We start from the raw sequence: 11,425 nt of genomic DNA, 5'->3' as shown, positions 1-11,425 counted from the left end.
GCGACGCGTGGCGCGCTGTAAACCAGAGATGTCTTTCTAACCTCCAATTAACAACTTCAACATTAAATATTTCAGGAACTATAACCCGCCTACCACGAAAACCGGGTATCATTGGATTCATCTTTAGAAGCTCTGTCGCTCTACCAAATCTCATCAATTAACTAAACGTCACCCTTGAGTGGCGCAAGCTCTTGACACATAAATCACGGCGAATCCGGGCTCGAAAGTGGAGCTTTATTGGGATCCGGCTTCGGTCTCGCGGAATTATCGGCGCGATCGGAATTAAATTAAATTAATGAGCCCACATCCCGGGCACTGAGCTCGCCTAATCGGTTACCGTCGCGCGCGGTAACTCCGGACTACAAATCCTCTCGTTAAACTGCAAGTTTTTGCGCCTCGGAGAGCACTTTGTCGCCTCGTAAACGCCGCGTAAAAACGACTGGTTGCTAAAATTGCGTCCGCGAGCGGGACGGTAAGAGAGGGAGAGGAATAAACAAAGTTGAAGATAGAGGGAGAGTGAGAGAAAGAGAGATGGAAGTTTTCCAACAAGATTAATTTCCCGCCGCTACTTTATCGGGGCAAAAGAGGCGATACGTCAGACGTCCGCGCGCACCCACCCCCCCTACCGTCGCGTTCACCAGTTCCGTTGGCCCCTTCCCGACAACCGCAATCAACAAGGAAGGCGTACCGGTTACCGGGCAGTTAGACCGTACTTTGTCCGGCGAAATCGTTAAATTTACAGGATCGGAGCCCGGTCGATCCTTTAACGAAGCATTTTAGTGGCCGTTATAAAAGGCGAGCAGGTGTTTCCCTATTGCCGCGACTCCTTATTCGCTTAATCGCCCCCCCTGCCTCGGCCGACGATCGTCATAACCGCGGCTAGGAAACGCACCTGTGTGCGATCCAGGAAGAACGGGGTCCCTTCTCTCGCCGCGAATTATTGTTCGCCGGCCCGGCAACCTGGAATCGCAACACGCCGCGCCACCTCCCTCTCTGCATTCGGCCTCGATCCTAGCCACCGCCGCGGCTTCTGTAATTGCCACCGACGATTCGAGACAACCGCAAAGATAGCGCGATTTAATGTCGCTCGTTTCGATAATTCCGCCGAGTTGATCCTCCTTTGCGTACGCTCCTCGTGCGCCGTTCCGGCCAGCGTTTGTACATACGACGTAATGTTCTCTTCGGGCGGAGCGTTTACTGGCTCCTGTTTTAAACTCGTCAAGGATACCGTCAGAAGATGTGCACGTTTGGTTTTATTAACGTTATGATTATTGCTAGTCTAAGAAAAATTGCTGCCAATATCACAAAAGCTTTGACGAATGAAACGAAGTGAAGAAAAAATCGCAGCCGACTTTCTCTTTTTTCAAATTAAAGAGGAAGATTTATACTTCATTTCGCTATAAGCGGCGTCTTGGTAAAAAATTTTAGATCGCCCCTCGTATCAGTGCGAACGCCTATTTCCTGCCAACACTGTAAGGGTTACTTTAAAGCCGTATAATTTAGCGAAAAAAAATCGCAGCTAATTCTCTCTTTTTTTTAGATTAAAGAGGAAGCTTCGAACTTCATTTCTCTATAAACGGCGGCATCGTAAAAAATATTAGACCGCCCCTCGTATCGGCGAGAACGCCTATTTCCTGGAAACACTGAAAGGGTTACTTTGAAGCGGTATGACTCGGTGAAAAAAAAATCGCAGCCGATTTTCTCTTTTTTAAAATTAAAACTGAAAGTCCAAACTTCCATTCTCCGTAATCAGCGTCTATATAAAAAATTTTACAGAGTCCTTGCGTCAGTTGGAATGTCGGCGATCACACGTTGCGCCAAAAATCGTTCCACGTGTCCGTGCAACGGCGCATCGAAATCGAAACCGGGGAACGAGACGAGGAGGCGTAGGAGATAACGAGAGAATCGCGAAGGCGGGAGCAGGATAGGCGAGCGGGAGGATCGCGCGGATCGGGCAGCCTCGGGATACGTAACGTCATCCTCGCTCGGCGCAGCGATATAATAGCCGTGGTTTGCCTCGGAGCCGCTCCGTGAACGGAATTAAACGAGAGCAGGTTCAACGGCTGAACAAACCGTGGCTTCCGGTCACCGGTGTGCCCCCTTTCGCTCCCCCTCAGGACGGGGCCCCCTCGCTCTCCGCCCTGTCCACGCCGCTACCATCTCGGCCGCCCGCGCTCTCTCCTCCCGTCAGGCCAGGAACTCGGCAGAGATCGCGTATTACGAAAATTACGATTACTCGGGGGATAAACCGGGTTGCGCGAACGATTAACCGTCCTCCGCGATACGCCGCGTCCATGTTCCCCTTCGGATCTCATTCTTCCTCGGCGCCCTCTTCCGGCGACGCTCGGCCCGGTAGCCGGCGATCAGCGGGAATAAACGGGAACGGGTATCAGGCTTCGCCTCGGACGAACCCAACATTCTAACGCGTCGTTCTCGACTTTTAATACCATAGAGAGAAAGAGAGAGAGAGAGAGAGAGAGAGACGATTACGCGAACCAAACCTGTTTCTACGCGCGACTCCTCTCTGTACCTTGATCTGGGAGATTTGAATTTTTGTAGCGAGTCGCGTGGATTAGCGGGGGTCGTTTCCATCCTAAAACAACCCTAAATTATCTCTAGGAATGTGCAGTGTTGTGATGTCTAATGTATAATGATAACATAGTGTAATGGTGTAGTAATGTAATAGTGTACAATGTGGATTAAAGACCAGAAGTCTAATGTATCATGTTTTATGATAACATTAATGTTTAATATGATAATACAATAATAATGGCAATTGTAATTGTATAATATATATTGTATTATTATATACAACATTAATATTCAGATTCTAAAGATCAAAACCGCATTAAGACAGGCATCTACGCATTAAAGTCTCGTTGGAGAAAACAGCTTTAGAAAATAGTTATGCAATTTTACACACTTTAAAATCCGACATTGCGTACGCATCAACCTAGTACAATGCCTAGGCGAGACTGCAGCAGAATTTGCTCCCGTGGCATAGATAACACGGTTCATATTCTCGGCGCGCAAAAAGGAGGATCGTTCGCCGCGAGACGGGACACGGTCTCGCGCAACCGCTCCCTGAAAGGACGCCCAAGGTCACCGTTTTCTGCTTAATTAATTAACGACCGGCCGTCGCGACGGCGCACAGCTCTCCCCTATGTTTCGATCGGGAGACACCTGGTAATTTTCAGCTGATGCGTTCGTCCGCCGGCACGGTCGTTCGCGTACACGCAGAGGAAGGGAGCCTTAGGCTAGTCGCAGGTGACACGCGAGCCAAGCAACCTGGTATAAAACGGTCGCCGAGTCCTCCGTCCGGCCGTTTCGACGACGATTCCAACATGCAGGGGAATGCAAACGAATCCTCTCGAATTATACGAGCGACGCTCGCGTATTCGTTCATGTAGTATAGCATTAGAATAACTAGTATACTTCTATATGTAGTATATTCTATATGAATAACTAGTATACTAACTATATGTAAACGAATTACTTGTATATCGTCCACGATTTTAGCGAATATCGTCACGTGCGCCGCGTCTCGCGGCGGATTCCGCTCGAGGATACTCCGCGAGTCTCCGTCGAGATCCTCGCGGCGCGTAGATGGCCGGCTGGAATCCTCCGGCAGCTGCTTTGTCCGCGGATCCCTCGGATCCCTCGCATATCTCGATCCTCTATCCGGCGAGAGCCGGCTCCGGGAAATCCTTCGATCCTTTCGCGAACGCCCGAGCAATTCCATCTCCGGGATACAGTTACAGGCAGCAGGAAGTTCGTGTACTGTTAGGGGCTACCGCGCAGGAAACCCTGCTTCCCGAACGGGCAATTAGTCGCGAAGCTTCTTCTGCTTCACCGCCGTCTCGCCCCGGCCTCCCTCTCGCCGTTGTTTCTTTTACCCGAGGCGCGAGGCGAACAACGATTTCCTCCGCGCCCGAGCGAAGACATCGATTCCACGGTGTCGCGCGCCGACCATCCCAATATCGGCGCCGTCGTCGAAGAGTTTCTCCTTTTATCGAAACTATAGGTTCGGCGTTCGTTCCGCCGCGATTGATTTATGAACTTCGTTAACAGCCGCATATTTCCGAGCATACCGGGGCTTATTAAAATCGTATGATTAATCTCGCTCCATTGTGCGGAAGCTGATTTACGAATGATCGACAGCGGTGTTGCAAGCGAGCAAGAAGCGGTTTTCGCTATCGTGCCCGAATCCATGCATATTTATCGCGGAGCCAGCTGCGCGCATTGGATGCAAATTAAAGACGGGTCTCATTACCCTCTCCGGTGAGCGCTCTCCCGTCCCATTGTCTGCCTACGTGTTTTCTGGCTGGAAGCCAGGATGCCTCCTCGTAGTTCATTGGTCCGCGTGAGCTTCTCCCCGGGCCTCGTCGTTTGAGTCACCCGGCATTTTTTCGCCTATTTACCGGGCCCGGCCGCGGCCGGAAGAATAATGGACGAACGGGGCGAGCGGTGCGCCATAATTCCGCCGAACCCACCACCTACGATCACTGTGGATGAGTCGTACTCGGAATGCAGATCTCGCGCGTTATTAATTGCTAAGATATTTATCTGCAATCTTGTTAACAGTATGTTAACGCCACAGTGGAACCAGAGTTAGTCGAACAATGATTTCCGATGGTTAATTAAAAACTTGTGGACTGAAATGATGTGGTGGAAATGTGAGTGGAATGTAAAAGATATTAACATATTGGTATAATTTATAGTAATACAGTAATGTATTAATATAGTAATGTAATAGTATAGTAATGTACCAACATAATAATATAGTAACGTACTAACATATTAATATCTTCCGTATTATTATTGTATACGGATACGCGAAACTTATCACAGATTAGAAATGTAAAGCTATCAACGTATATATTTTAATTTCGAATTATTGCGATAAGAGACCTTTGATCGCCTCGCTTTCGTTCCCGCGTAACAATGCAGACAAATTTCTCCGCGCGATAAATATTGCCGGCAGCATGGGGAAAAGCTCGGATCGTTGCGCAACAAGTACCGCGACTCGTCTCGAGTTCCGAGGCCTCGGAACCGGCGACCGATAGCAGCAAGCGCAGCACGGTATCGGCCTTCACGCCCACGCTGCACGCGTCTCTCTCCCTTCTCGGCAGGTACTTAAATACCAGCGCGTACAAGATGCTCCGTGAGGACACGCCTCGACCCTGTTGCACGGCCGACCACGATTTATAATCGGTTTGCAACGACTCCGCGCGAATCGCGACCGGCGACGGTAGTCGAAAAGAAACGGAAAAACGCGGTCCCGTAAGTAGAAAGATCGGTCACTGGTCGGACAAGGCGACGACGCGCCGAGCCGCGCTCCATAGTTAGGCGAACCGAAGTTCGACCGTCGGATTATTTCGAAGAAATATTATTCTATGGCTAGATTTCTATTCGAATAATTTGAATAATCGAATAAATTTAATAATTCTCTATTCGAATAATCGAATAAATACTAGCTGGCAATCCCTGCCGGCCAGTGATAATTGGAACTGATAAGCGAATCGCTGGCTAACGGAACCAACGACATCCATTTCGCCTATTATCATTAGTTTATGGACAATACGCGAACGTTTTCGTTTCATCGGCGGTTCACGGGCCGGATACGCCATTATCACCGCGATCCCGGTTCTTTCATCGCGGTAAAGACGCCAGTTTGCGGCCGTAAATTATTAGACAACTATTTTTCGCGTGTGAAACCGAGCCGCTGTGGGAACCGCTGGCTCACTGCCGGACTCGTTCCCCGCGAAGCAGCATAACCGGCTGATTAACGCTCGCCTAGTCTCTGCCGCCGTTCGAATCTTAATGCCGCGATTTCTTTCGCCATCTTTTAACCCAGTTCCTCGTACGATTATAATCCGCGCGCGGCGAAGCGGTTCACGATCCACAACCGGCTGCGGGGACATTCGAATGCAGATGCAACGTTTACCGCGGCGGTTGCACTTGCAAAACACGAGGAATAGAACGCTCGAGCGAATTTCGGTAAAAATTGACCGACTTCGATCGACCATAACTTTACGGAAAATCATTTTAAATGAATGAGGTTTATTTCAAATTAAAGCTTGAAATCTCTACTTTATGACTGTATTCTTAGATTTCATATTCGATGCGCCCTCGCTGCTGTAACTCTTTAAATACGAGACCCTGTTTGTCACGGTAAAAGTCGCGTCTTTGACAAAATACCTAGACTTTGCAAAATTTTTTTCAAAGATGCCGTTTACGGCAGATCAAAGTTCGATCTTTCAGCTTTAATTTAAAAAAAGTGAAACGTGGCTGCGATTTTTTCCCGCTGAATTATCGTCGCTCAAAGTGGCGTATTTTTATCGAAAACTTGTATACGTCCAAAGTTCCTTATCTATTAGGAAATGATCTATACGGGACTTCTTCAACGTTTCAATATTTTATCTTTCGCGAACAGTTTGCCCGGACCTAGCGCGATTTTCCCAAGAACCGTGTTTCGTTTTCGAGATTGTTAATATTCAAGCGATGCCCGGTAATTACCGGTGCACGCGGGACGACACGAGTAATCGCCGGCATGTCGGCAGTCCCCGTGGCAAATAAGAGAAGAAAAACAAGTAGAAATCCCGGTGCATGGTCGGCCGTTATGCCATCGACGGCCAGTGGCGTAATCGGTGCGGCTTTCAGAAGGTGGTGGGGGGAGACGCGCGATAGCGTCGGTCGAATGACTTTCTACTTTATCATTCGTCCTCGAGCTCGTATTGCCAGCTTGCCGAAACGCTTAATCAGCATCCTGTATCGTTGACAGATCGTTTCTGATCGGTGGCTACGCGTGTTCTGTCGCCTGTGTTCCAACTTTATCTTGAACATTTTATCGTACTCGTTTCACATTATTTTATTAAATCGATTCCTCCCCTTGCGTTCGCGTCCGGAACTTCCTGGAGATAATTAGCAACTCTGCATCTGTGTAATTAGCTGCGTTACTAACGAGGAAAGAGTTTAATTATTGCTATTTGATTTTATACTGTATCGTTGCTATTTTGTTACTGTTATTTCTTGATTATTATTACTTATTATTTAATGAATATTGCAAGCATTGTAGGTACAGCGTAGCAAAGTATATCAAGTATATTATAAGCATCATAAATATTATTTCTATTTACTACTACTTATCGCTTATTATTGCTTTTTAATTGCTATTATTGTTCACCTATTATTATCATGTTAAAAAATAATTTCCCGGAGAAAATTGCGTTTGAAACGTAAGCGGCGAGACTGTTACAACAACGGAGACGCGGTAGATTCCGAAAGCGGAATTCCTGACAATTTCCCGGCCGATGGATCTTCTCGGAAATCTCGGCAATAATTGAATAAAACATCGACGGAATTCGATTCGCCTATTATCGTCAATTACGGCTGTGCGGGCCCGCAACACGCCTATGAAGGGCCCCGGCCCTACCGGGGTACCGCGAGCAACGATCGTGTTGCGCCAATGCGAGGCCTTACCACGTGTAACGCACCGAGACGCGACGCGACACTGCCCGAGCAACTTTGCGTCGAACAGCGCGACGTTTCTGGCGAAATTGTCCGACACGGTTCCGGCTCGAACGTAATTGGCCTCTTCGCGGTGATCGCGGATCATCCTCATTGGTACCCTTCGCCGAGCAATAAATAACCGATCGGTTCTGCGGGACGAATCTCGTCGCGTAAGACTAGTATTAAAATCGATTATGTAGAATTTGATCAATCTTATATTAAAGAATAGAATATTAATTTTTGGTCAATAAATTTAGCAATAAAATCGTAAACAACCAACGCGTTGCGAGCAAGCGCGTCCGTTCCACAATGAACCGTCCGATTTTTTCTCTGAACCGGCAAGGTCAAGGGGTACGTGGGAAATGAGTGATCGAAGTAACCAGAGTCGAGTGCGCGTGGGTAACGAAGTGCGGAGTTGCGCGAGGATTAAAACAAGAAGATCGGAATCCCCGTAGTGGAAACTGGCCAGGAAATCAGCCGCGAGGATCGCTGGGTAAATAGGAAGCCGTGTCGAGTGGTCGGCCACCATCAGAATTGCCAGCCGGGATTGAACGAGACGTAGCTAACCGGAGAGACCCAAAGTAAATAGAAGCCGAATACGGTATTGAAAACCGGATAGAAAATTGTAAGCCGAACGACGCGACGGCGGGTGCGAGGTGGGGGGTTATGCTTATAAAGCTCGGAAAACCCAATAACAGATGCCGAGGTACTATTACCGGCACGGCGAATACCCCTGTACACTATACTTATTGCTCGGCGTTCTGTCCTCAGTACGCTGTTCGAACTTATGGCTGCCGCGTATATCGCCTCTTCGGAAATCAATCTGCGCGAACCTTAGCTTTCCTACAAATCGATTCCACCTTGAACCGATCGATTCTACAGCATCCTCGTTTCCACTTACAGCGCAACGCATAAGTAATTCCGACGCTCGAGCGTTATTCTAATGGTATGAGTTATGTTATCGGTAGGCGGAGGACTGACCACAATTTTACGTCCATTTTAGGTACGGATGGTCTTACGTCCCGAAATGGACGTCTCGCTGTAAATGTTTACGGGACGTTGTTAACGCTTTACCGGCTATTAAACCTGTTAATATTTTTATATCTTCGCAACGTTCGCATTAAGCTATATCTACGCCCTAATATTTTTAAACGGCGCGGCGCGCGGCGGCGTCTTCTTCCTCACGTTTCGGTAGCCGGCGATTCCCGGAGGCGTTCCGCGCGATTCCCACACGCGTCCCGGGAATCAATTTCCAAAGGTCCCTGGCAGCTCGTTCGAGAAACGGTTCACGGACGTTTCTCCGGGCCGGGTTCCGCCGCGGAGCAGAGCTTGGCCGCGGAGCGCTGCGGAGATTCGCGGCCTGCGGGGCCCTGTGTGTGCGTCCGTGGAGATTTCTGCGTGGGCGGAGACCAGTAGCCAGCTCGGCGCACGGACGGTTGATCGGCCTGTTGGACCGTGACGTGCCAACCACTACCACTTTATTATTACTACTATGCACTGGCGCGCATTACTCTCCCGGCCGGAGCGTGTTCGACGCGCAGCTCCTCCTTTGGGCCCGCTTGCACCTACGGAGGGAACGTTTCTCCGAGCGCCACGGCTTCTCGAGATCCCTCTTTCTCTGACTTCTTCTCTGCCCTGGCCGTCCTCCTCCTCCCCGGTCTTGCCTTCGCTGCTTTCTGCCTCGACTGCCTCGCCGGGGCTTTATTACACTTGCCTCGACGAAGCGTACGCCACGCTACGCATCCGTCTTCGGGATCGACGGGGAACGCGGAGGAACGTGGTCCGCAATGCGGATGCGTCCGCTGTTTTCGCTCGTTGCGACGCGAACAAGATTTCCTCGAGCAGAGATCGGCTGGTCGGCCGTCGTCCCCCATGCTGGACCACGATGACTCCCCTGCGGAGACTTTCATTGTCGATTCTACGGCAAAGAGAAGAATACGTCGTGAGTCGAGTTAGAAAAGAAGAACTCGGTTATACGAACATGCTCCATGCATAATCATTTGCTGATTTATTTATTTAGTTAGCAATGCCTTGGATCGGATGGGTGGCGTCGCGCTACAAACGTCTCTCGTCTTTGAAACCGTGTTCGCGCGATCCGCGTATCGGTTCGCCGCTGAATAATTCAGCTTTTCAGCGAACCCCTCTCTCCCATCGTCGGTCCATCTGGCAATTCATCTGCGGATTGCTGTTAAAAAATCGGCGCCGTTCGCGCAGCCAATAATTAGCAGGAATTTATGCGTCTGAAGCGCTAAAGTTTAAAGAGGCCGGGTGCCCGATGGGATCTCGACGGTACGGAGGGAGGGCCTCCTCGTCGTGGAAAAGCGCGCGGGGCCAGTGGGTACGCCGGCGCGTCCCTGCTCGCCGAGCCCATCAATTCGCCCGGAGGCCCCCCCCCCCCCCCCCCCCCCCCCCCCCCCCCCCACGCCCCGCGCGGGGCCCCCCCCCCCCCCCCCTGGTTTTTCCACGGCGAGGATCTATGTTCGTCGCGCGGCGCGCGATTAGACGCGTATAAACTCCGCGGGCCCGCGAAACGGTGTAATCTAGCCGGACGAGGATTGCGTAACACGAGATATACGAGCGTCATGCGTATTATGCGATGGCCGGTGTGCCCGAGAGAGGCCCGCGAATCCTGCAGGTCCGGTTAGCACCGGCCGGTTAGGCGGTTAAGGCGCGCGTATATATCCTTTGCCAGCCCGTGGATTCATTCGTAACGGAACTCGCGGGCGAGCGAGCGGAGCGGAGCCGGGCGAGAGAGAGCGAGAGCCGGAGAGAACGCGCGCAATTTCAACGTTGCGGGATTATAAATTCGCGGAGCCGGACGGACCGTAATCTACAATGTTGTACAATGTGTCCCCGGCCGAGGAGAGACCGGCCCCGCGAATTTATTATTTATTTGCCGGCCGTCCGCGTGATAAATACGAGGATCGTGACGCGGTCTCCCTTCGTTACTGCCTGCCCACGCCACCATTTTTCCGCCGATTAATTGTTGCACGTTCGCCGACGGTGCCGATCGCTTCCTGGCCCGATCCGTGGGCCAGACCGGTCCCACACTGCTCGCACAGGTCCGCAACGATCCGTGGACGAAAGTCAATTCTCTGATCATTTCTTTTAATTGATCTTCGCAACCCTCCGGAGCCTTAACCCTTGGCAGTTTCTTCAGTTTATACGAAGCTGTCATCATCCACGAGGTGCCAATTATGTCTCGTGAGTTTTCTCTGAAATTTTAATTTGTCTGAATAAACTTAAGCGCAGATATTTATGAGACAGTTACTTAATGATATATAATTGAATAAATTAAATTATGGGAGAAGTTGCGAAAGCAGCGCAGAAATATCCGTAGGGTCGAGGGAGAGAGCGCACCCTTCGCGGTCCGAAATCCAGTGCACCTGAGCGCAGCCTCGATGCACCTCCATCCGTTGCACTTCGTCCGCGGAACGGATCGAGGACTCCGCGTTTTACGAGCGAGCAGCGAAATAAAGCTCGCCGGTGTTTGCAGTTCCCCGTTTCTTTCGCGTTCTCGGTACCCTCGCGCTCTTTCTTTCTCGCCGGCCAGTTTTTCTCCGTGCTCTTTCCTCTTCTCCCGCGCCGAAGGCTCGGCATTTCGCACTTTCGTTACGCGAGCTGTTTCCCCGACGCGAAGAAACGAGTACACGAGTTATTATAAATATTTCGACGCGGAGATTGTTTCAAATTTTTGCAGGGAGAGATTGTTTCAAAACAGTGCAGGGGGTTGATCTTGTGATTAACCCTTTTAATCGTGGGGTTAACGCTGACTACTTGACGCTGTCGATGAAATGGAAAGTAGCGTAAAAAGTCCAAACAATCGGGGAGAATTTACAGTGCTCGTTACGCCGCGCGGCTCGCGGTGGTTTCCGCGGGAATCGGCGCGGTTCCGCGCCGCGCTTCCACGGCC

The 11,425-nt window shown here is 50.3% G+C and overlaps 1 protein-coding gene across 5 annotated transcripts in view; it reads left to right on the top strand.

Moving 5' to 3' along the window:
- Sano (CABIT domain-containing protein serrano) overlaps positions 1-11,425 on the top strand; it is a 39,186-nt gene that overhangs the window by 2,613 nt on the left and 25,148 nt on the right. The window contains exons 3-5 of one of the 5 annotated variants that reach the window (XR_013493996.1): positions 76-1,472; positions 1,541-1,665; positions 1,777-2,824. The exons of 2 other annotated variants lie outside the window; for them this stretch is intronic. The gene's annotated coding sequence lies outside the window, so the exon portion shown is untranslated. 2 more of the 5 variants (XR_013493997.1, XM_078179950.1) reach the window with 2 other exon arrangements.

The sequence above is a fragment of the Augochlora pura genome, chromosome 4 (assembly GCF_028453695.1).
Source record: "Augochlora pura isolate Apur16 chromosome 4, APUR_v2.2.1, whole genome shotgun sequence".
Lineage (NCBI taxonomy): Eukaryota > Metazoa > Arthropoda > Insecta > Hymenoptera > Halictidae > Augochlora > Augochlora pura.
Note: the sequence above shows the minus strand (reverse complement) of the source record. Positions and strands in the feature narration are given on the sequence as shown.